The sequence below is a fragment of the Rutidosis leptorrhynchoides genome, chromosome 2 (assembly GCF_046630445.1).
Source record: "Rutidosis leptorrhynchoides isolate AG116_Rl617_1_P2 chromosome 2, CSIRO_AGI_Rlap_v1, whole genome shotgun sequence".
NCBI classification, from domain to species: Eukaryota; Viridiplantae; Streptophyta; class Magnoliopsida; order Asterales; family Asteraceae; genus Rutidosis; species Rutidosis leptorrhynchoides.
This window is the reverse complement of record NC_092334.1, coordinates 692,194,444-692,221,584: the sequence shown is the minus strand read 5'-3', so window position 1 is coordinate 692,221,584 and position 27,141 is coordinate 692,194,444.

The window sequence follows — 27,141 nt, the reverse complement described above, 5'->3', positions numbered from 1 at the left end:
TTCAAAACAACATTTACATGTAACGACTAACGATGACTTAACGACTCAGTTAAAATGTATATACATGTAGTGTTTTAATATGTATTCATACACTTTTGAAAGACTTCAAGACACTTATCAAAATACTTCTACTTAACAAAAATTCTTACAATTACATCCTCGTTCAGTTTCATCAACAATTCTACTCGTATGCACCCGTATTCGTACTCGTACAATACACAGATTTTAGATGTATGTACTATTGGTATATACACTCCAATGATCAGCTCTTAGAAGCCCATGTGAGTCACCTAACACATGTGGGAACCATCATTTGGCAACTAGCATGAAATATCTCATAAAATTACAAAAATATGAGTAATCATTCATGACTTATTTACATGAAAACAAAATTACATATCCTTTATATCTAATCCATACACCAACGACTAAAAACACCTACAAACACTTTCATTCTTCAATTTTCTTCATCTAATTGATCTCTCTCAAGTTCTATCTTCAAGTTCTAAGTGTTCTTCATAAATTCTACAAGTTCTAGTTTCATAAAATCAAGAATACTTCCAAGTTTACTAGCTTACTTCCAATCTTGTAGAGTGATCATCCAACCTCAAGAAATCTTTCTTATTTACAGTAAGATATCTTTCTAATATAAGGTAATACTCATATTCAAACTTTGGTTCAATTTCTATAACTATAACAATCTTATTTCGAGTGATGATCTTACTTGAACTTGTTTTCGTGTCATGATTCTGCTTCAAGAACTTTGAGCCATCCAAGGATCCGTTAAAGCTAGATCCATTTTTCTCTTTTTCAGTAGGTTTATCCAAGGAACTTAAGGTAGTAATGATGTTCATAACATCATTCGATTCATACATATAAAGCTATCTTATTCGAAGGTTTAAACTTGTAATCACTAGAACATAGTTTAGTTAATTCTAAACTTGTTCGCAAACAAAAGTTAATCCTTCTAACTTGACTTTTAAAATCAACTAAACACATGTTCTATATCTATATGATATGCTAACTTAATGATTTAAAACCTGGAAACACGAAAAACACCGTAAAACCGGATTTACGCCGTCGTAGTAACACCGCGGGCTGTTTTGGGTTAGTAAATAAAAACTATGATAAACTTTGATTTAAAAGTTGTTCTTCTAGGAAAATGATTTTTATTATGAACATGAAACTATATCCAAAAATTATGGTTAAACTCAAAGTGGAAGTATGTTTTCTAAAATGGTCATCTAGACGTCGTTCTTTCGACTGAAATGACTACCTTTACAAAAACGACTTGTAACTTATTTTTCCGACTATAAACCTATACTTTTTCTGTTTAGATTCATAAAATAGAGTTCAATATGAAACCATAGCAATTGGATTCACTCAAAACGGATTTAAAGTGAAGAAGTTATGGGTAAAACAAGATTGGATAATTTTTCTCATTTTAGCTACGTGAAAATTGGTAACAAATCTATTCCAACCATAACTTAATCAACTTGTATTGTATATTATGTAATCTTGAGATACCATAGACACGTATACAATGTTTTGACCTATCATGTCGACACATCTATATATATTTCAGAACAACCATAGACACTCTATATGTGAATGTTGGAGTTAGCTATACAGGGTTGAGGTTGATTCCAAAATATATATAGTTTGAGTTGTGATCAATACTGAGATACGTATACACTGGGTCGTGGATTGATTCAAGATAATATTTATTGATTTATTTCTGTACATCTAACTGTGGACAACTAGTTGTAGGTTACTAACGAGGACATCTGACTTAATAAACTTAAAACATCAAAATATATTAAAAGTGTTGTAAATATATTTTGAGCATACTTTGATATATATGTATATATTGTTATAGGTTCTTGAATCAACCAGTGGCCAAGTCTTACTTCCCGACGAAGTAAAAATCTGTGAAAGTGAGTTATAGTCCCACTTTTAAAATCTAATATTTTTGGGATGAGAATACATGCAGGTTTTATAAATGATTTACAAAATAGACACAAGTACGTGAAACTACATTCTATGGTTGAATTATCGAAATCGAATATGCCCCTTTTTATTAAGTGTGGTAATCTAAGAATTAGGGAACAGACACCCTAATTGACGCGAATCCTAAAGATAGATCTATTGGGCCTATCAAACCCCATCCAAAGTACCGGATGCTTTAGTACTTCGAAATTTATATCATATCCGAAGGGTGTCCCGGAATGATGGGGATATTCTTAAATATGCATCTTGTTAATGTCGGTTACCAGGTGTTCACCATATGAATGATTTTTATCTCTATGTATGGGATGTGTATTGAAATATGAAATCTTGTGGTCTATTATTATGATTTGATAATATATAGGTTAAACCTATAACTCACCAACATTTTTGTTGACGTTTTAAGCATGTTTATTCTCAGGTGATTATTAAGAGCTTCCGCTGTCGCATACTTAAATAAGGACGAGATTTGGAGTCCATGCTTGTATGATATTGTGTAAAAACTGCATTCAAGAAATTTATTTCGTTGTAACATATTTGTATTGTAAACCATTATGTAATGGTCGTGTGTAAACAGGATATTTTAGATTATCATTATTTGATAATCTACGTAAAGCTTTTTAAACCTTTATTGATGAAATAAAGGTTATGGTTTGTTTTAAAATGAATGCAGTCTTTGAAAAACGTCTCATATAGAGGTCAAAACCTCGCAACGAAATCAATTAATATGGAACGTTTTTAATCAATAAGAACGGGACATTTCAGTTGGTATCCGAGCGTTGGTCTTAGAGAACTAGAAAATTTGCATTAGTGTGTCTTATCGAGTTTGTTAGGATGCATTAGTGAGTCTGGACTTCGACCGTGTTTTCTTTAAAAATGATTGCTTAACATTTTTGTTGGAAACAATATATTATTAACATGTATATATTATGTGATATATTAATCTCTTAACATGTTTGATATTGTGTGATAGATGTCTACCTCTAGCACAAATCCCATTGACTCACCTAATAATAACGAAGAGTCGAATATATATTGGACTGATTCACAAGTTCCTGAAGAAGAACCGGAAGAAGAATCAGAACCGGAAGAAGAATCAGAACCGGAAGAGGAGGAACCGGAGGAGGAAATAGAACCGGTGGGGGAAATAATAAAATGGTTAAGTAAAAGAAAATCCTCAACCAACCGACCAAGGTTAATTATGGTCAATGGTGTTTCCGCCAAGGAAGCAAAATATTGGGAGGATTTCCAATTCTCCGATGAATCGGATTCTGACGAGAATTCCGATGATGTTATAGAAATTACCCCAACTGAATTTAAAAAGGCAAAAGAAAATAATAAGGGTAAGGGCATAAAAATAGAGAAATCTAATTCCAACCCCGATGAACTTTATATGTATCGTCAACCCCCGAAGCCCTTAAGTTGTAACAATGACCCGGGAACCTCTAAACCACCAGGTTTTTCTAAACCGTTGTGGAAAACGACAGCTCGTATTAGGGGAACATCATATATCCCTAGAAACTTGGCAAAACGAACCAAAACTGAAGAAGAAGAAACGAGCGAGTCGGAATAAGATAGTTGTATTCGTGTGGTGTAATATATGTAATATAGTGTGCTTATGCTTTATGATATATGTAAAAATTGCTTGTATTAATAAGTATATATTTTTTTATGAATATAACTCTTGTCTATTTTACAGTATAAAAACACAAAATGGATAGACAACCCAATATTTTAAGAGACCTACCTGGAGACATGATTGATGAAATCTTGTCTAGAGTCGGTCAGAATTCTTCGGCACAACTATTTACGGTGAAATCAGTTTGTAAGACATTCGAAGAACGTTCCAAGAATGTCTTGGTTTATAAGAGACTTTCGTTTGAAAGATGGGGGATATCACATTGGGAAACCCATAAGTTACGATGTGTTTACTTTGACGCATATATTGCGAGGAACCCAAATGCTATTTTACGCAACGGGTTAAGAAATTATTTTGACTCAATGTATCTGAATATAGGACTTCATGATTTAGAAAAAGCGGCTAACATGCAACATAAAGAAGCATGCTATGCTTACGGGTTAGTAATGTTCGCTTCTCACCAAAGTGAGAAAAAGAACATCGGGCTACAACTATTAAACAAAACGTTCCCACAAGTGACGGAGTCGGTAATTGGGGTAAGAAATGAGGTTTTTAGGTTATTACGAGACTGTTGGTCATTACGTAACCCTCGTACCTTTGATGACGTTACAACACGCTGTCTTATCAACGGCCATAACGGTTATGTTCCACAAGACCAAGGATGGGAAGTAGTCCTAGTAAAACCAGAATGCATGACTTGTTTCTGGACGTATGAATTACGTGTCTTTATTGCCTTTGCTGAACGACTTGTGTACTAGCTAGAATTATCTTCACAACTATCTTGTATCAAAGTTATTGTGTGCTATATTTCATGCTTTATGTAAAATAAGCGGTATTGTAAGTTTGTAAAATATTGTATAAAAGTTTGAATGCGAAATATTATTATAATCAGTTTTTCATATAGAATTGTAGTAGTTAAATTGTATATTAGCTACTAAGTATGAACTTAACGGGTAGGTACTACCCGAATTTAAACTTATAAAACGCTAATATGAAGAAAAAGCTTTTATAAATGAGTTCATATTATGCTACGAAATACTATTAACTACTCTTAATATTCTGTATGATTAACTTGTTCCATTTGACTATTTTGAAGGAAATGGCACCGACTACTCGACACACCGTGAATATGAATGAAGAGGAATTCCGTACTTTTCTAGCTTCAAACATAGCCGCAGTACAGGCTGCGCTACATACCAACAATAACCTTGGATCTAGCAGTACAGGAAATGGTGTAGGATGCACCTACAAAGAATTCACTGCCTGCAAATCTTTGGAATTTGATGGAACCGAAGGACCGATCGGATTGAAACGGTGGACCGAGAAGGTCGAATCGGTGTTTGCCATAAGTAAGTGTACTGAAGAGGACAAAGTGAAGTACGCTACGCATAACTTCACAGGTTCTGTGTTAACATGGTGGAATACCTATCTAGAGCAAGTGGGACAAGATGATGTGTACGCACTACCGTGGTCAGCATTCAAGCACTTGATGAACGAGAAGTACCGTCCCAGAACCGAGGTTAATAAGCTCAAGACAGAACTTAGAGGGTTACGAACCCAAGGATTTGATATTACCACGTACGAAAGACGATTCACAGAATTGTGCCTATTGTGTCCGGGAGCATTCGAAGATCAGGAAGAGAAGATCGACGCGTTTGTGAAAGGATTACCGGAAAGAATCCAAGAAGATATAAGTTCACACGAGCCCGCCTCCATACAACAGGCATGTAGAATGGCTCACAAACTAGTGAACCAGATTGAAGAAAGAATTAAAGAACAGACTGCTGAAGAGGCCAATGTGAAGCAAGTCAAAAGAAAGTGGGAGGAAAACGGTGATAAGAATCACCAATATAAGAACAACAGCAATTACAACAATAATCGCAACAACTATCCTAACAATCGCAACATCAATCGCAACTACAACAAACGGCCCAACAACAACAACAACAACAACAACAACAACAACAACAACAACAACAACCACAACAATCATCTTAACAACAATAATAACAGCAACAACAACAACAACAATCAGAAGCAGCTATGCCAAAGGTGTGAAAAGTATCACTCGAGTTTCTGCACCAAATTTTGCAACAAGTGTAAAAGAAATGGTCATAGCGCGGTGAAGTGTGAGGTCTACGGACCAGGGGTTAACAGAACGAAAGGAACAAATGGTGTCGAAACGAGTAATGGCGGAGCAAGTAGTGTCGGAGCAAGTTATGCCAATGTAGTTTGTTATAAATGTGGAAAACCAGGCCACATTATTAGAAATTTCCCGAACCAGGAGAACAGGAATGGACAAGGCCGCAGAAGAGTTTTCAATATTAATGCGGCAGAGGCACAGGAAGACCCGGAGCTTGTTACGGGTACGTTTCTTATTGACAATAAATCTGCTTACGTTTTATTTGATTCGGGTGCGGATAGAAGCTATATGAGTAGAGATTTTTGTGCTAAATTAAGTTGTCCATTGACGCCTTTGGATAGTAAATTTTTACTCGAATTAGCAAATGGTAAATTAATTTCAGCAGATAATATATGTCGGAATCGAGAAATTAAACTGGTTAGCGAAACATTTAAGATTGACTTGATACCAGTAGAGTTAGGGAGTTTTGATGTGATAATCGGTATGAACTGGTTGAAAGAAGTGAAAGCAGAGATTGTTTGTTACAAAAATGCAATTCGCATTATACGAGAAAAAGGAAAACCCTTAATGGTGTACGAAGAAAAGGGCAACACGAAGCTACATCTTATTAGTAATTTGAAGGCACAAAAACTAATAAGAAAAGGTTGCTATGCTGTTCTAGCACACGTCGAGAAAGTACAAACTGAAGAAAAGAGCATCAATGATGTTCCCGTCGCAAAAGAATTTCCCGATGTATTTTCGAAAGAATTACCGGGATTACCCCCACATCGATCCGTTGAATTACAAATAGATCTTGTACCAGGAGCTGCACCAATAGCTCGTGCTCCTTACAGACTCGCACCCAGTGAGATGAAAGAACTTAAAAGCCAATTACAAGAACTTTTAGAGCGTGGTTTCATTCGACCAAGCACATCACCGTGGGGAGCTCCTGTTTTGTTTCTCAAGAAGAAAGATGGTACATTTAGGTTGTGTATCGACTACCGAGAGTTGAACAAACTTACCATCAAGAACCACTACCCACTACCGAGAATCAACGACTTATTTGATCAACTACAAGGCTCGTCTGTTTATTCAAAGATTGACTTACGTTCCGGGTATCATCAAATGCGGGTGAAAGAAGATGATATTCCAAAGACTGCTTTCAGAACACGTTACGGTCATTACGAGTTTATGGTCATGCCGTTTAGTTTAACTAATGCACCAGCTGTGTTCCTGGACCTTATGAACCGAGTGTGTGGACCATACCTTGACAAGTTTGTCATTGTTTTCATTGATGACATACTTATTTACTCAAAGAATGACCAAGAACACGGTGAACATTTGAGAAAGGTGTTAGAAGTATTGAAGAAGGAAGAATTGTACGCTAAGTTTTCAAAGTGTGCATTTTGGTTGGAAGAAGTTCAATTCCTCGGTCACATAGTGAACAAAGAAGGTATTAAGGTGGATCCGGTAAAGATAGAAACTGTTGAAAAGTGGAAAACCCCGAAAACTCCGAAACACATACGCCAGTTTTTAGGACTAGCTGGTTACTACAGAAGGTTCATCCAAGACTTTTCCAGAATAGCAAAACCCTTGACTGCATTAACGCATAAAGGGAAGAAATTTGAATGGAAGGATGAACAAGAGAAAGCGTTTCATTTATTGAAGAAAAAGCTAACTACGGCACCTATATTGTCATTGCCTGAAGGGAATGATGATTTTGTGATTTATTGTGACGCATCAAAGCAAGGTCTCGGTTGTGTATTAATGCAACGAACGAAGGTGATTGCTTATGCGTGTAGATAATTGAAGATTCACGAACAAAATTATACGACGCATGATTTGGAATTAGGCGCGGTTGTTTTTGCATTAAAGACTTGGAGGCACTACTTATATGGGGTCAAAAGTATTATATATACCGACCACAAAAGTCTTCAACACATATTTAATCAGAAACAACTGAATATGAGGCAGCGTAGGTGGATTGAATTGTTGAATGATTACGACTTTGAGATTCGTTACCACCCGGAGAAGGCAAATGTGGTAGCCGAAGCCTTGAGCAGGAAGGACAGAGAACCCATTCGAGTAAAATCTATGAATATAATGATTCACAATAACCTTACTACTCAAATAAAGGAGGCGCAACAAGGAGTTTTAAAAGAGGGAAATTTAAAGGATGAAATACCCAAAGGATTGGAGAAGCATCTTAATATTCGGGAAGACGGAACCCGGTATAGGGCTGAAAGGATTTGGGTACCAAAATTTGGAGATATGAGAGAAATGGTACTTAGAGAAGCTCATAAAACCAGATACTCAATACATCCTGGGACGGGGAAGATGTACAAGGATCTCAAGAAACATTTTTGGTGGCCAGGTATGAAAGCCGATATTGCTAAATATGTAGGAGAATGTTTGACGTGTTCTAAGGTCAAAGTTGAACATCAGAAACCATCAGGTCTACTACAACAACCTGAAATCCCGAAATGGAAATGCGAAAACATTACCATGGATTTCATTACTAAATTGCCAAGGACTGCAAGTGGTTATGATACTATTTGGGTAATAGTTGATCATCTCACCAAATCAGCACACTTCCTGCCAATAAGAGAAGATGACAAGATGGAGAAGTTAGCACGACTGTATTTGAAGGAAGTCGTCTCCAGACATGGAATACCAATCTATATTATCTCTGATAGGGATGGCAGATTTATTTCAAGATTCTGGCAGACATTACAGCAAGCATTAGGAACTCGTCTAGACATGAGTACTACCTATCATCCACAAACTGATGGGCAGAGTGAAAGGACGATACAAACGCTTGAAGACATGCTACGAGCTTGTGTTATTGATTTCAGAAACAGTTGGGATCGACATCTACCGTTAGCAGAATTTTCCTACAACAACAGCTACCATTCAAGCATTGAGATGGCGCCGTTTGAAGCACTTTATGGTAGAAAGTGCAGGTCTCCGATTTGTTGGAGAGAAGTGGGGGATAGACAGATTACGGGTCCGGAGATAATACAAGAAACTACCTAGAAAATCATCCAAATTCAACAAAGATTGAAAACTGCCCAGAGTCAACAAAAGAGCTACGCGAACAGTAAAAGAAAAGATATAGAGTTTGAAATTGGAGAAATGGTCATGCTTAAGGTTTCACCTTGGAAAGGCGTTGTTCGATTTGGTAAACGGGGGAAACTAAATCCAAGGTACATTGGACCATTCAAGATTATAGATCGTGTCGGACCAGTAGCTTACCAACTGGAGCTACCTCAACAACTCGTGGCTGTACATAACACTTTCCACGTCTCAAATTTGAAGAAATGTTTTGCTAAAGAAGATCTCACTATTCCGTTGGACGAAATCCAAATCAATGAAAAACTTCAATTCATTGAAAAACCCGTCGAAATAATGGATCGTGAGGTTAAGAGACTTAAACAAAACAAGATACCGATTGTTAAGGTTCGATGGAATGCTCGTAGAGGACCCGAGTTCACCTGGGAGTGTGAATATCAGATGAAGAAGAAATACCCGCATTTATTTCTAGAAGATACGTCAACACCTCCAATTGCTTAAAATTTCGGGACGAAATTTATTTAACGGGTAGGTACTGTAGTGACTCGAATTTTTCCATATTATATATATATTAAATGAAATTGTTATTTACATGATTAAGTGTTTCCAACATGTTAAGCAATCAAACTTGTTAAGACTTGATTAGACAATTGACCACCCAAGTTGACCGGTGATTCACGAACGTTAAAACTTGTAAAAACTATACGATGACATATATATGGTTATATATATAGTTAACATGATTTTATTATAAGTATGTATCTCATTAGGTATTTTAACAATGAGTTATATATATAAAAATGAGACTATTAATTTAAGAAACTCGAAAACGATATATATAACGATTATCGTTATAACAACGTCTTACTAGGTACATATGAATCATATTAAGATATTTATACACTTGGTTAATTATGTTAAATGATAAGTAAATATATTATTAAGTGTATTAACAATGAAATACATATGTAAAAATAAGACTACTAACTTAATGATTTCGAAACGAGACATATATGTAACGATTATCGTTGTAACGACATTTAACTGTATATATATCATACTAAGATATATTATATATCATAATATCATGATAATATAACAATTTAACATCTCATTTGTTATAATAAACAATGGGTTAACAACATTCAACAAGATCGTTAACCTAAAGGTTTCAAAACAACATTTACATGTAACGACTAACGATGACTTAACGACTCAGTTAAAATGTATATACATGTAGTGTTTTAATATGTATTCATAAACTTTTGAAAGACTTCAAGACACTTATCAAAATACTTCTACTTAAAAAAATGCTTACAATTGCATCCTCGTTCAGTTTCATCAACAATTCTACTCGTATGCACCCGTATTCGTACTCGTACAATACACAGCTTTTAGATGTATGTACTATTGGTATATACACTCCAATTATCAGCTCTTAGCAGCCCATGTGTGTCACCTAACACATGTGGGAACCATCATTTGGCAACTAGCATGAAATATCTCATAAAATTACAAAAATATGAGTAATCATTCATGACTTATTTACATGAAAACAAAATTACATATCCTTTATATCTAATCCATACACCAACGACCAAAAACACCTACAAACACTTTCATTCTTCAATTTTCTTCATCTAATTGATCTCTCTCAAGTTCTATCTTCAAGTTCTAAGTGTTCTTCAAAAATTCTACAAGTTCTAGTTTCATAAAATCAAGAATACTTCCAAGTTTACTAGCTTACTTAGAAGCTTGTAGATTGATCATCCAAACTCAAGAAATCTTTCTTATTTACAGTAAGATATCTTTCTAATATAAGGTAATACTCATATTCAAACTTTGGTTCAATTTCTATAACTATAACAATCTTATTTCGAGTGATGATCTTACTTGAACTTGTTTTCGTGTCATGATTCTGCTTCAAGAACTTCGAGCCATCCAAGGATCCGTTGAAGCTAGATCCATTTTCCTCTTTTCCAGTAGGTTTATCCAAGGAACTTAAGGTAGTAATGATGTTCATAACATCATTCGATTCATACATATAAAGCTATCTTATTCGAAGGTTTAAACTTGTAATCACTAGAACATAGTTTAGTTAATTCTAAACTTGTTCGCAAACAAAAGTTAATCCTTCTAACTTGACTTTTAAAATCAACTAAACACATGTTATATATCTATATGATATGCTAACTTAATGATTTAAAACCTGGAAACACGAAAAACACCGTAAAACCGGATTTACGCCGTCGTAGTAACACCGCGGGCTGTTTTGGGTTAGTTAATTAAAAACTATGATAAACTTTGATTTAAAAGTTGTTCTTTTGGGAAAATGATTTTTATTATGAACATGAAACTATATCCAAAAATTATGGTTAAACTCAAAGTGGAAGTATGTTTTCTAAAATGGTCATCTAGACGTCGTTCTTTCGACTAAAATGACTACCTTTACAAAAATGACTTGTAACTTATATTTCCGACTATAAACCTATACTTTTTCTGTTTAGATTCATAAAATAGAGTTCAATATGAAACCATAGCAATTGGATTCACTCAAAACGGATTTAAAATGAAGAAGTTATGGGTAAAACAAAATTGGATAATTTTTCTCATTTTAGCTACGTGAAAATTGGTAACAAATCTATTCCAACCATAACTTAATCAACTTGTATTATATATTATGTAATCTTGAGATACCATAGACACGTATACAATGTTTCGACCTATCATGTCGACACATCTATATATATTTCGGAACAACCATAGACACTCTATATGTGAATGTTGGAGTTAGCTATACAGGGTTGAGGTTGATTCCAAAATATATATAGTTTGAGTTGTGAACAATACTGAGATACGTATACACTGGGTCGTGGATTGATTCAAGATAATATTTATCGATTTATTTATGTACATCTAACTGTGGACAACTAGTTGTAGGTTACTAATGAGGACAGCTGACTTAATAAACTTAAAACATCAAAATATATTAAAAGTGTTGTAAATATATTTTGAACATACTTTGATATATATGTATATATTATTATAGGTTCGTGAATCAACCAGTGGCCAAGTCTTACTTTCCGACGAAGTAAAAATCTGTGAAAGTGAGTTATAGTCCCACTTTTAAAATCTAATATTTTTGGGATGAGAATACATGCAGGTTTTATAAATGATTTACAAAATAGACACAAGTTCGTGAAACTACATTCTATGGTTGAATTATCGAAATCGAATATGCCCCTTTTTATTAAGTCTGGTAATCTAAGAATTAGGGAACAGACACCCTAATTGACGAGAATCCTAAAGATAGATCTATTGGGCCTAACAAACCCCATCCAAAGTACCGGATGCTTTAGTACTTCGAAATTTATATCATATCCGAAGGGTGTCCCGGAATGATGGGGATATTCTTAAATATGCATCTTGTTAATGTCGGTTACCAGGTGTTCACCATATGAATGATTTTTATCTCTATGTATGGGATGTGTATTGAAATATGAAATCTTGTGGTCTATTATTATGATTTGATAATATATAGGTTAAACCTACAACTCACCAACATTTTTGTTGACGTTTTAAGCATGTTTATTCTCAGGTGATTATTAAGAGCTTCCGCTGTCGAATACTTAAATAAGGACGAGATTTGGAGTCCATGCTTGTATGATATTGTGTAAAAACTGCATTCAAGAAACTTATTTCGTTGTAACATATTTGTATTGTAAACCGTTATGTAATGGTCGTGTGTAAACAGGATATTTTAGATTATCATTATTTGATAATCTACGTAAAGCTTTTTAAAACTTTATTGATGAAATAAAGGTTATGGTTTGTTTTAAAATGAATGCAGTCTTTGAAAAACGTCTCATATAGAGGTCAAAACCTCGCAACGAAATCAATTAATATGGAACGTTTTTAATCAATAAGAACGGGACATTTCAGTTGGTATCCGAGCGTTGGTCTTAGAGAACCAGAAAATTTTCATTAGTGTGTCTTATCGAGTTTGTTAGGATGCATTAGTGAGTCTGGACTTCGACCGTGTTTTCTTTAAAAATGATTGCTTAACATTTTTGTTGGAAACAATATATTATTAACATGTATATATTATGTGATATATTAATCTCTTAACATGTTTGATATTGTGTGATAGATGTCTACCTCTAGCACAAATCCCATTGACTCACCTAATAATAACGAAGAGTCGAATATATATTGGACTGATTCACAAGTTCCCGAAGAAGAACCGGAAGAAGAATCAGAACCGGAAGAGGAGGAACCGGAGGAGGAAATAGAACCGGTGGGGGAAATAATAAAATGGTTAAGTAAAAGAAAATCCTCAACCAACCGACCAAGGTTAATTATGGTCAATGGTGTTTCCGCCAAGGAAGCAAAATATTGGGAGGATTACCAATTCTCCGATGAATCGGATTCCGCTGAGAATTCCGATGATGTTATAGAAATTACCCCAACTGAATTTAAAAAGGCAAAAGAAAATAATAAGGGAAAGGGCATAAAAATAGAGAAATCTAATTCCAACCCCGATGAACTTTATATGTATCATCAACCCCCGAAGCCCTTAAGTTGTAACAATGACCCGGGAACCTCTAAACCACCAGGTTTTTCTAAACCGTTGTGGAAAATGACAGCTCGTATTAGGGGAACATCATATATCCCTAGAAACTTGGCAAAACGAACCAAAACCGAAGAAGAAGAAATGAGCGAGTCTGAATAAGATAGTTGTATTCGTGTTGTGTAATATATGTAATATAGTGTGCTTATGCTTTATGATATATGTAAAAATTGCTTGTATTAATAAGTATTTTTTTTTTTATGAATCTAACTCTTGTCTATTTTACAGTATAAAAACACAAAATGGATAGACAACCCAATATTTTAAGAGACCTACCTGGAGACATGATTGATGAAATCTTGTCTAGAGTCGGTCAGAATTCTTCGGCACAACTATTTATGGCGAAATCAGTTTGTAAGACATTTGAAGAACATTCCAAGAATGTCTTGGTTTATAAGAAACTTTCGTTTGAAAGATGGGGGATATCACATTGGGAAACCCATAAGTTACGATGTGTTTACTTTGACGTATATATTGCGGGGAACCCAAATGCTATTTTACGCAACGGGTTAAGAAATTATTTTGACTCAATGTATCCGAATATAGGACTTCATGATTTAGAAAAAGCGGCTAACATGCAACATAAAGAAGCATGCTATGCTTACGGGTTAGTAATGTTCGCTTCTCACCAAAGTGAGAAAAAGAACATCGGGCTACAACTATTAAACAAAACGTTCCCACAAGTGACGGAGTCGGTAATTGGGGTAAGAAATGAGGTTTTTAGGTTATTACGAGACTGTTGGTCATTACGTAACCCTCGTCCCTTTGACGACGTTACAACACGCTGTCTTATCAACGGCCATAACGGTTATGTTCCACAAGACCAAGGATGCATGACTTGTTTCTGGACGTATGAATTACGTGTCTTTATTGCCTTTGCTGAACGACTTGTGTACTAGCTAGAATTATCTTCACAACTATCTTGTATCAAAGTTATTGTGTGCTATATTTCATGCTTTATGTAAAATAAGCGGTATTGTAAGTTTGTAAAATATTGTATAAAAGTTTGAACGCGAAATATTATTATAATCAGTTTTTCATATAGAATTATAGTAGTTAAATTGTATATTAGCTACTAAGTATGAACTTAACGGGTAGGTACTACCCGAATTTAAACTTATAAAACGCTAATATGAAGAAAAAGCTTTTATAAATGAGTTCATATTATGCTACGAAATACTATTAACTACTCTTAATATTCTGTATGATTAACTTGTTCCATTTGACTATTTTGAAGGAAATGGCACCGACTACTCGACACACCGTGAATATGAATGAAGAGGAATTCCGTACTTTTCTAGCTTCAAACATAGCCGCAGTACAGGCTGCGCTACATACCAACAATAACCTTGGATCTAGCAGTACAGGAAATCGTGTAGGATGCACCTACAAAGAATTCACTGCCTGCAAACCTTTGGAATTTGATGGAACCGAAGGACCGATCGGATTGAAACGGTGGACCGAGAAGGTCGAATCGGTGTTTGCCATAAGTAAGTGTACTGAAGAGGACAAAGTGAAGTACGCTACGCATAACTTCACAGGTTCTGCGTTAACATGGTGGAATACCTATCTTGAGCAAGTGAGACAAGATGATGCGTACGCACTACCGTGGTTAGCATTCAAGCACTTGATGAACGAGAAGTACCGTCCCAGAACCGAGGTCAATAAGCTCAAGACAGAACTTAGAGGGTTACGAACCCAAGGATTTGATATTACCACGTACGAAAGACGATTCACAAAATTGTGCCTATTGTGTCCGGGAGCGTTCGAAGATGAGGAAGAGAAGATCGACGCGTTTGTGAAAGGATTACCGGAAAGAATCCAAGAAGATATAAGTTCACACGAGCCCGCCTCCATACAACAGGCATGTAGAATGGCTCACAAACTAGTGAACCAGATTGAAGAAAGAATTAAAGAACAGACTGCTGAAGAGGCCAATGTGAAGTAAGTCAAAAGAAAGTGGGAGGAAAACGGTGATAAGAATCACCAATATAACAACAACAGCAATTACAAAAATAATCGCAACAACTATCCTAACAATCGCAACATGAATCGCAACTACAACAAACGGCCCAACAACAACAACAACAACAACAGCAACCACAACAATCATCTTAACAACAATAATAACCGCAACAACAACAACAATCAGAAGCTGCTATGCCAAAGGTGTGAAAAGTATCACTCCGGTTTCTGCACCAAATTTTGCAACAAGTGTAAAAGAAATGGTCATAGCGCGGCGAAGTGTGAGGTCTATGGACCAGGGGTTAACAGAACGAAAGGAACAAATGGTGTCGGAACGAGTAATGGCGGAGCAAGTAGTGTCGGAGAAAGTTATGCCAATGTAGTTTGTTATAAATGTGGAAAACTAGGCCACATTATTAGAAATTGCCCGAACCAGGAGAACACGAATGGACAAGGCCGCAAAAGAGTTTTCAATATTAATGCGGCAGAGGCACAGGAAGACCCGGAGCTTGTTACGGGTACGTTTCTTATTGACAATAAATCTGCTTACGTTTTATTTGATTCGGGTGCGGATAGACGCTATATGAGTAGAGATTTTTGTGCTAAATTAAGTTGTCCATTGACGCCTTTGGATAGTAAATTTTTACTCGAATTAGCAAATGGTAAATTAATTTCAGCAGATAATATATGTCGGAATCGAGAAATTAAACTGGTTAGCGAAACATTTAAGATTGACTTGATACCAGTAGAGTTAGGGAGTTTTGATGTGATAATCGGTATGGACTGGTTGAAAGAAGTGAAAGCAGAGATCGTTTGTTACAAAAATGCAATTCGCATTATACGAGAAAAAGGAAAACCCTTAATGGTGTACGGAGAAAAGGGCAACACGAAGCTACATCTTATTAGTAATTTGAAGGCACAAAAACTAATAAGAAAAGGTTTCTATGCTGTTCTAGCACACGTCGAGATAGTACAAACTGAAGAAAAGAGCATCAATGATGTTCCCGTCGCAAAAGAATTTCCCGATGTATTTCTGAAAGAATTACCGGGATTACCCCCACATCGATCCGTTGAATTTCAAATAGATCTTGTACCAGGAGCTGCACCAATAGCTTGTGCTCCTTACAGACTCGCACCCAGTGAGATGAAAGAACTGCAAAGCCAATTACAAGAACTTTTAGAGCGTGGTTTCATTCGACCAAGCACATCACCATGGGGAGCTCCTGTTTTGTTTGTCAAGAAGAAAGATGGTACATTCAGGTTGTGTATCGACTACCGAGAGTTGAACAAACTTACCATCAAGAACCGCTACCCACTACCGAGAATCAACGACTTATTTGATCAACTACAAGGCTCGTCTGTTTATTCAAAGATTGACTTACGTTCCGGGTATCATCAAATGCGGGTGAAAGAAGATGATATTCCAAAGACTGCTTTCAGAACACGTTACGGTCATTACGAGTTTATGGTCATGCCGTTTGGTTTAACTAATGCACCAGCTATGTTCATGGACCTTATGAACCGAGTGTGTGGACCATACCTTGACAAGTTTGTCATTGTTTTCATTGATGACATACTTATTTACTCAAAGAATGACCAAGAACACGGTGAACATTTGAGAAAGGTGTTAGAAGTATTTAGGAAGGAAGAATTGTACGCTAAGTTTTCAAAGTGTGCATTTTGGTTGGAAGAAGTTCAATTCCTCGGTCACATAGTGAACAAAGAAGGTATTAAGGTGGATCCGGCAAAGATAGAAACTGTTGAAAAGTGGGAAACCCCGAAAACTCCGAAACACATACGCCATTTTTTAGGACTAGCTGGTTACTACAGAAGGTTCATCCAAGACTTTTCCAGAATAGCAAAACCCTTGACTGCATTAACGCATAAAGGGAAGAAATTTGAATGGAAGGATGAACAAGAGAAAGCGTTTCATTTATTGAAGAAAAAGCTAACTACGGCACCTATATTGTCATTGCCTGAAGGGAATGATGATTTTGTGATTTATTGTGACGCATCAAAGCAAGGTCTCGGTTGTGTATTAATGCAACGAACGAAGGTGATTGCTTATGCGTCTAGACAATTGAAGATTCACGAACAAAATTATACGACGCATGATTTGGAATTAGGCGCGGTTGTTTTTGCATTAAAGACTTGGAGGCACTACTTATATGGGGTCAAAAGTATTATATATACCGACCACAAAAGTCTTCAACACATATTTAATCAGAAACAACTGAATATGAGGCAGCGTAGGTGGATTGAATTGTTGAATGATTACAACTTTGAGATTCGTTACCACCCGGGGAAGGCAAATGTGGTAGCCGACGCCTTGAGCAGGAAGGACAGAGAACCCATTCGAGTAAAATCTATGAATATAATAATTCACAATAACCTTACTACTCAAATAAAGGAGGCGCAACAAGGAGTTTTAAAAGAGGGAAATTTAAAGGATGAAATACCCAAAGGATTGGAGAAGCATCTTAATATTCGGGAAGACGGAACCCGGTATAGGGCTGAAAGGATTTGGGTACCAAAATTTTGAGATATGAGAGAAATGGTACTTAGAGAAGCTCATAAAACCAGATACTTAATACATCCTGGAACGGGCAAGATGTACAAGGATCTCAAGAAACATTTTTGGTGGCCAGGTATGAAAGCCGATATTGCTAAATATGTAGGAGAATGTTTGACGTGTTCTAAGGTCAAAGCTGAACATCAGAAACCATCAGGTCTACTACAACAACCTGAAATCCCGAAATGGAAATGGGAAAACATTACCATGGATTTCATTACTAAATTGCCAAGGATTGCAAGTGCTTATGATACTATTTTGGGTAATAGTTGATCGTCTCACCAAATCAGCACACTTCCTGCCAATAAGAGAAGATGACAAGATGGAGAAGTTAGCACGACTGTATTTGAAGGAAGTCGTCTCCAGACAAGGAATACCAATCTCTATTATCTCTGATAGGGATGGCAGATTTATTTCAAGATTCTGGCAGACATTACAGCAAGCATTAGGAACTCGTCTAGACATGAGTACTGCCTATCATCCACAAACTGATGGGTAGAGTGAAAGGACGATACAAACGCTTGAAGACATGCTACGAGCTTGTGTTATTGATTTCGGAAAAAGTTGGGATCGACATCTACCGTTAGCAGAATTTTCCTACAACAACAGCTACCATTCAAGCATTGAGATGGCGCCGTTTGAAGCACTTTATGGTAGAAAGTGCAGGTCTCCGATTTGTTGGAGTGAAGTGGGGGATAGACAGATTACGGGTCCGGAGATAATACAAGAAACTACCGAGAAAATCATCCAAATTCAACAAAGATTGAAAACTGCCCAGAGTCGACAAATGAGCTACGCGGACAGTAAAAGAAAAGATATAGAGTTTGAAATTGGAGAAATGGTCATGCTTAAGGTTTCACCTTGGAAAGGCGTTGTTCGATTTGGTAAACGGGGGAAACTAAATCCAAGGTACATTGGACCATTCAAGATTATAGATCGTGTCGGACCAGTAGCTTACCAACTGGAGCTACCTCAACAACTCGTGGCTGTACATAACACTTTCCACGTCTCAAATTTGAAGAAATGTTTTGCTAAAAAAGATCTCACTATTCCGTTGGACGAAATCCAAATCAATGAAAAACTTCAATTCATTGAAGAACCCGTCGAAATAATGGATCGTGAGGTTAAGAGACTTAAACAAAACAAGATACCGATTGTTAAGGTTCAATGGAATGCTCGTAGAGGACCCGAGTTCACCTGGGAGCATGAAGATCAGATGAAGAAGAAATACCCGCATTTATTTCCAGAAGATACGTCAACACCTCCAATTGCTTAAAATTTCGAGACGAAATTTATTTAACGGGTAGGTACTGTAGTGACCCGAATTTTTCCATGTTTATATATATATTAAATGAAATTGTTATTTATATTATTAAGTGTTTCCAACATGTTAAGCAATCAAACTTGTTAAGACTTGATTAGACAATTGACCACCCAAGTTGACCGGTGATTCACGAACGTTAAAACTTGTAAAAACTATACGATGACATATATATGGTTATATATATAGTTAACATGATTTTATTATAAGTATGTATCTCATTAGGTATTTTAACAATGAGTTATATACATAAAAATGAGACTATTAATTTAAGAAACTCGAAAACGATATATATAATGATTATCGTTATAACAACGTCTTACTAGGTACATATGAATCATATTAAGATATTTATACACTTGGTTAATTATGTTAAATGATAAGTAAATATATTATTAATTGTATTAACAATGAAATACATATGTAAAAATAAGACTACTAACTTAATGATTTCGAAACGAGACATATATGTAACGATTATCGTTGTAACGACATTTAACTGTATATATATATCATACTAAGATATATTATATATCATAATATCATGATAATATAAAAATTTAACATCTCATTTGTTATAATAAACAATGGGTTAACAACATTCAACAAGATCGTTAACCTAAAGGTTTCAAAACAACATTTACATGTAACGACTAACGATGACTTAACGACTCAGTTAAAATGTATATACATGTAGTGTTTTAATATGTATTCATACACTTTTGAAAGACTTCAAGACACTTATCAAAATACTTCTACTTAACAAAAATGCTTACAATTACATCCTCGTTTAGTTTCATCAACAATTCTACTCGTATGCACCCGTATTCGTACTCGTACAATACACAGCTTTTAGATGTATGTACTATTGGTATATACACTCCAATGATCAGCTCTTAGTAGCCCATGTGAGTCACCTAACACATGTGGGAACCATCATTTGGCAACTAGCATGAAATATCTCATAAAATTACAAAAATATGAGTAATCATTCATGACTTATTTACATGAAAACAATATTACATATCCTTTATATCTAATCCATACACCAACGACTAAAAACACCTACAAACACTTTCATTCTTCAATTTTCTTCATCTAATTGATCTCTCTCAAGTTCTATCTTCAAGTTCTAAGTGTTCTTCATAAATTCTACAAGTTCTAGTTTCATAAAATCAAGAATACTTCCAAGTTTACTAGCTTACTTCCAATCTTGTAGAGTGATCATCCAACCTCAAGAAATCTTTCTTATTTACAGTAAGATATCTTTCTAATATAAGGTAATACTCATATTCAAACTTTGGTTCAATTTCTATAACTATAACAATCTTATTTCGAGTGATGATCTTACTTGAACTTGTTTTCGTGTCATGATTCTGCTTCAAGAACTTCGAGCCATCCAAGGATCCGTTGAAGCTAGATCCATTTTTCCCTTTTCCAGTAGGTTTATCCAAGAAACTTAAGGTAGTAATGATGTTCATAACATCATTCGATTCATACATATAAAGCTATCTTATTCGAAGGTTTAAACTTGTAATCACTAGAACATAGTTTAGTTAATTCTAAACTTGTTCGCAAACAAAAGTTAATCCTTCTAACTTGACTTTTAAAATCAACTAAACACATGTTCTATATCTATATGATATGCTAACTTAATGATTTAAAACCTGTAAACACGAAAAACACCGTAAAACCGGATTTACGCCGTCGTAGTAACACCGCGGGCTGTTTTGGGTTAGTTAATTAAAAACTATGATAAACTTTGATTTAAAAGTTGTTCTTCTGGGAAAATGATTTTTATTATGAACATGAAACTATATCCAAAAATTATGGTTAAACTCAAAGTGGAAGTATGTTTTCTAAAATGGTCATCTAGACGTCGTTCTTTCGACTGAAATGACTACCTTTACAAAAATGACTTGTAACTTATATTTCCAAATATAAACCTATACTTTTTCTGTTTAGATTCAAAAAATAGAGTTCAATATGAAACCATAGCAATTGGATTCACTCAAAACGGATTTAAAATGAAGAAGTTATGGGTAAAACAAAATTGGATAATTTTTCTCATTTTAGCTACGTGAAAATTGGTAACAAATCTATTCCAACCATAACTTAATCAACTTGTATTGTATATTATGTAATCTTGAGATACCATAGACACGTATACAATGTTTCGACCTATCATGTCGACACATCTATATATATTTCGGAACAACCATAGACACTCTATATGTGAATGTTGGAGTTAGCTATACAGGGTTGAGGTTGATTCCAAAATATATATAGTTTGAATTGTGATCAATACTGAGATACGTATACACTGGGTCGTGGATTGATTCAAGATAATATTTATCGATTTATTTATGTACATCTAACTGTGGACAACTAGTTGTAGGTTACTAATGAGGACAGCTGACTTAATAAACTTAAAACATCAAAATATATTAAAAGTGTTGTAAATATATTTTGAACATACTTTGATATATATGTATATATTATTATAGGTTCGTGAATCAACCAGTGGCCAAGTCTTACTTTCCGACGAAGTAAAAATCTGTGAAAGTGAGTTATAGTCCCACTTTTAAAATCTAATATTTTTGGGATGAGAATACATGCAGATTTTATAAATGATTTACAAAATAGACACAAGTTCGTGAAACTACATTCTATGGTTGAATTATCGAAATCGAATATGCCCCTTTTTATTAAGTCTGGTAATCTAAGAATTAGGGAACAGACACCCTAATTGACACGAATTCTAAAGATAGATCTATTGGGCCTAACAAACCCCATCCAAAGTACCGGATGCTTTAGTACTTCGAAATTTATATCATATCCGAAGGGTGTCCCGGAATGATGGGGATATTCTTAAATATGCATCTTGTTAATGTCGGTTACCAGGTGTTCACCATATGAATGATTTTATCTCTATGTATGGGATGTGTATTGAAATATGAAATCTTGTGGTCTATTATTATGATTTGATAATATATAGGTTAAACCTATAACTCACCAACATTTTTGTTGACGTTTTAAGCATGTTTATTCTCAGGTGATTATTAAGAGCTTCCGCTGTCGCATACTTAAATAAGGACGATATTTGGAGTCCATGCTTGTATGATATTGTGTAAAAACTGCATTCAAGAAACTTATTTCGTTGTAACATATTTGTATTGTAAACCATTATGTAATGGTCGTGTGTAAACAGGATATTTTAGATTATCATTATTTGATAATCTACGTAAAGCTTTTTAAACCTTTATTGATGAAATAAAGGTTATGGTTTGTTTTAAAATGAATGCAGTCTTTGAAAAACGTCTCATATAGTGGTCAAAACCTCGCAACGAAATCAATTAATATGGAACGTTTTTAATCAATAAGAACGGGACATTTCATGTGTTACATATATATAAGTGTCAGATGATACATATATATATATATATATATATATATATATATATATATATATATATATATATATATATATATATATATATATATATATATATATATATATATATATATATATACCCTTATTACATTTCTTATTATGTTTAGTAACCTTATATAACTTTCATAATACACATTCATACATACACACACATACATATACATCAGGCCCGGATATTGGGCTGTGCAGCCTGTGCTATTGCACAGGGCCCATATCCGGTTGGCGCCTAAAAAAAACTAGTTCAGTAAGTTATACCTGTGATCTGTTTCCCATTTATTTATTAATGCTTTATAAATTTGAAAAGAAAATGGTTATCTACGGTGCCTTTTGATATCTTCACTTTTTGTCCTCGAAAACTGTGTCCACTCCTCAATTCTCGTCCATTGATTCCACTCCTCAATTCATATTAAAGGTATTTTTCTTATTTTTCTAACTATATTTTATATTTATATTTATATTTATATTTACTATATTTATTATATTTAGTTATTACTCCGTATTATTTTTATTTAATGTTATTATTATTATTATTATTATTTATATTTATATTCATATATATTTATATTTAAATTATTTATATGTATATGTATATATATTTATATTTATGCTTGTATATTTATATAATATATAATATTTAAAAGATTCTTCAAAAGCTTTTCAAAAAAAAAAGATTCTTCGAAAAAGTATTAACACTCAAACTTTCTTTTAATTAGAACAAAATAAAAGGCGAATTAAAAATAAAAGAAATGCATAAAAGTTCACGTATATGATATCTAGTTGCAAAATTTTCGTGTCCGAGGGCCCATATGTCTGATACAGCACAGGGCCCCCAAAAACAACGGGACGGCCCTGATATACATACATATATACACATACATATACACGTATGTATTTATCTAAATATATACACAAGCATATACCTACCTATATATATGTACATACATACGTATGCATGCATGCATGTATACTATTATCATTATTATTTACTAACCCTTTGTCATATATTAACACTAATCCCTTTATGTACATAAAATCATAACCTATTTACTAAACCTAAACTTCTACCATTACATAAATCTTTATTCATAAACACATCCAATTCATGTCCAATCTTTTATCATATCCTAATCATAACCTAAGAACTTATTAATCAATTCATATTCATATACAATAATCATATTCTTATAATCATACTTTTAACACTTTTCATTAATCATTAACAAATTATTACTACATCACAATCATACTTATTAAACTAGTTCTTTACCCAATTAATTAATTAATCTCAAATCATAATCTTTAATGCACCATCTCATAATACTTATTAATTATAACTTTTAACATTCTTATTAATTAACAAATTATTAATCACTTCAAAATCATGCTAACCTTATTACTTTTAACTTAACAATTTTATTAATCAACATCATAATCTCTTATGATACTTTTAACCTTATTCATACTTATAAACAACATGAAAATAATAGATTAAAAGCAAGATTTTACTAGGGTTTTAAGGCTACCTTTAGAAGGTGAAGATCAAGAACAAGATGGTGATTGGGGACTGAAACAGAAGTAGTAAACTCAGCTGGGAACACGACCCAAATTAAGGGTTTCTTGGGCTGTTGTCACGCAGAAACAACAAGAAAAACGCAGCAGAAATTCAAGATCAAAAGGTGGCGAATTGGGTTAGTTTTTGGCTCTCCTGGTCACGCAAGATATAGCAGAGAAACAGCAGCAACTCGCAGCAACAATGGACCAATCTTGGGTCTGATCTGGCTCAAAAAAACAGCAGGTACAACAGCAACAATGGCTCGAATACTTGGGCTATTTTGATGGCGAATACAACAGAAGAAATAGCAGCAACACAGGTTTGATTTTGGGCCATTTGGGTGTCGAAACAGAAGCTGAAATAGCAGCAGGATCAGCAGGTTTGAGGGCGATTTGATGACTGAGTTTGGTGGTCGAATGGGGCTGGTGCAGCAGGCAGATATGTCGACTAAAAGAGGTTGATTGGGGATGATTTTAGTCGACCAAAAATAGAGGGAAACTGCAGGAAATTAATCGACTAGTATGCAGTTTTTGTGGGTTTATTTGTGGTGCAAAAATATAGAATAACATGAGGGTTTTTATAGAAAACAAATCATGAGTTGGGATTGATTTAGGATTCATGAAAACTTGGTGTTCAAGGATTAAAATTAGGATTAAACTAGGAGTGTCTAAGCTTAATGATCAAGCTTATAATTTTTATTCATTTAATCCTATTTTTTATTGTTTGGCCGATTTATTTATGTATATATTTCTTTTTCGGCACTTATTATTTATTTATGTATTATATATATATATATATATATATATATATATATATATATATATATATATATATATATTTTATTATAGTTAAGGTTACCTTTATTTAAAGTATATTTTATTTAATCATGTATTTATTTGTCCATGTCTTCTTATAAATTTTTACTTAGTTCCTAATAGTTTAATTTTTTTTATAATGTCATAATTTATTTATTACATATAGTTTATATTATTAATCTAGTATTAGGGTTAGGGTTTAATATTTAATATTAAATGGTATTAGGGTGTAGTATTTAATGTATAGGGTTAGGTTTAGGGTTTTAATTAATATTAGGGTTTTAGTATTAATTACTCCATTTACTATATCCGGATAACAACCCTAGTGCTAATACACAGAACATGACAATGAAACCCTAAGGGCAATTTAGTAAATTCAGAATGGAAATGTGAGGGTTGTTATAACAACCATAGCAAGTATTCGTACCCATCTTACAGTCTTTCGCCGAATGTCCAGTCCTCTTACACTTATCACAAGTCGGCCCATTACAAGCTCCAGTATGATATCTGTTACACTTGGTACAAAGTGGGAACCTCCCTTGATACCATGCTCTAGTACTTGGACCAGACGTAGTACCCTTATTAGTCTCTTGTTTCTTTTGAAATTGCTGATTAGAGTTCTTGTCATGACCGTTTTTCCACTTACGTTTACCGTCTCCAGAAAGGTTCTCATGGGTCGCCACAACCACTTTGCTGTCACTTGCATCCTGATCAAGTAACAAATTTGCCATGTTGATGGCTTCTTGCACAGTTCTCTGTTTAGAAGTAGTTACACCAGTCCTGATCGTTCCAGTCAAACCTTCGATATGTTGCTCCACCTTGCGCCTCTCAGTCGGGACCAACTCTAGGCACATCAATGCCAACTCAAATAACCTCCTTTTTTATAATTAACAAGATCTGTACCCACCAGTTTCAACTCACGAAGTTCTCGCTCCATCCTCAAAATCTTATTTTGAGGGCAGTACTCCTTGACCATACGTTGCCTAAAATCTTCCCACAGAGTGGCAAAAGCCTGATCGAGTCCTACCGACGCAACATAAACGTTCCACCAAGTTAATGCACTATCTGACAACGTGCATGATGCAAACTTCACCTTGTCAACTTCTCTAGTCTCACTGATTCGAAACATAGACTCTAACTTTTCAATCCAACGAGTCAAACTAACCGGTCCTTCCATTCCGCGAAAGGCATGCGGCTTACAGCTGGTAAACATCTTATACGTACATCCACCCTGATTATTGTTGTTAGTACCATTAGTATTGTTAATATTATTCCCCTGATTGTTACGTGCCATCTCTGCTCACTCTGCAGCCATACCCTCGACAACTAGTCTTCGAACTAAAGCAGCTGTCGATTCTTTCAGAGGCATTATCTTTCTAGATAAAAATAATACACCAGATCAGTTCAATAAAAACAATAGCTTAAAAGTATACTAGCAACGAGTAGTGATGCATAGTAAATAGTAGTAAGTCGTAGAGATTTAGTAGTGATAGTAGTGGATAGTAGTGAGTAGTGTTAGCTAGTAGTAGTAGTAAACACTAGTATAAGTATGTATGATAGTAGTTTAAGCAGTAGATTATCATGCAGCATAACAACGTGTAAATATATTACCACACAACACATAACATGTCATTAAGTAAAGTATTCATCATGCCAAAATAATCCAATAATCATATAATCAAACAATCAATAATCGTCCATTACTACATGAATAAAATAGCCGGTAAAAACCACACCGGTAAGTTTGTAATAAAGTAGATAAGTAATAATATATCCATAATAATGGAAACAAGTACGATAAATGCAAAATAGCTCTACTTGGGGAATCCTCCCTGATCAAGTAGATGACTAACAGCATCCTCCAACAACCTAATTCTCATGTTCATACTCCTTAAAGTGACGTCTGAAGTAACTGAGGTAGCAGGAGTACTAGGCGAAGCACTAGTAGATGAGTGACTAGCATCATGTAGAGAAACCCTAGGTGCAAATGGA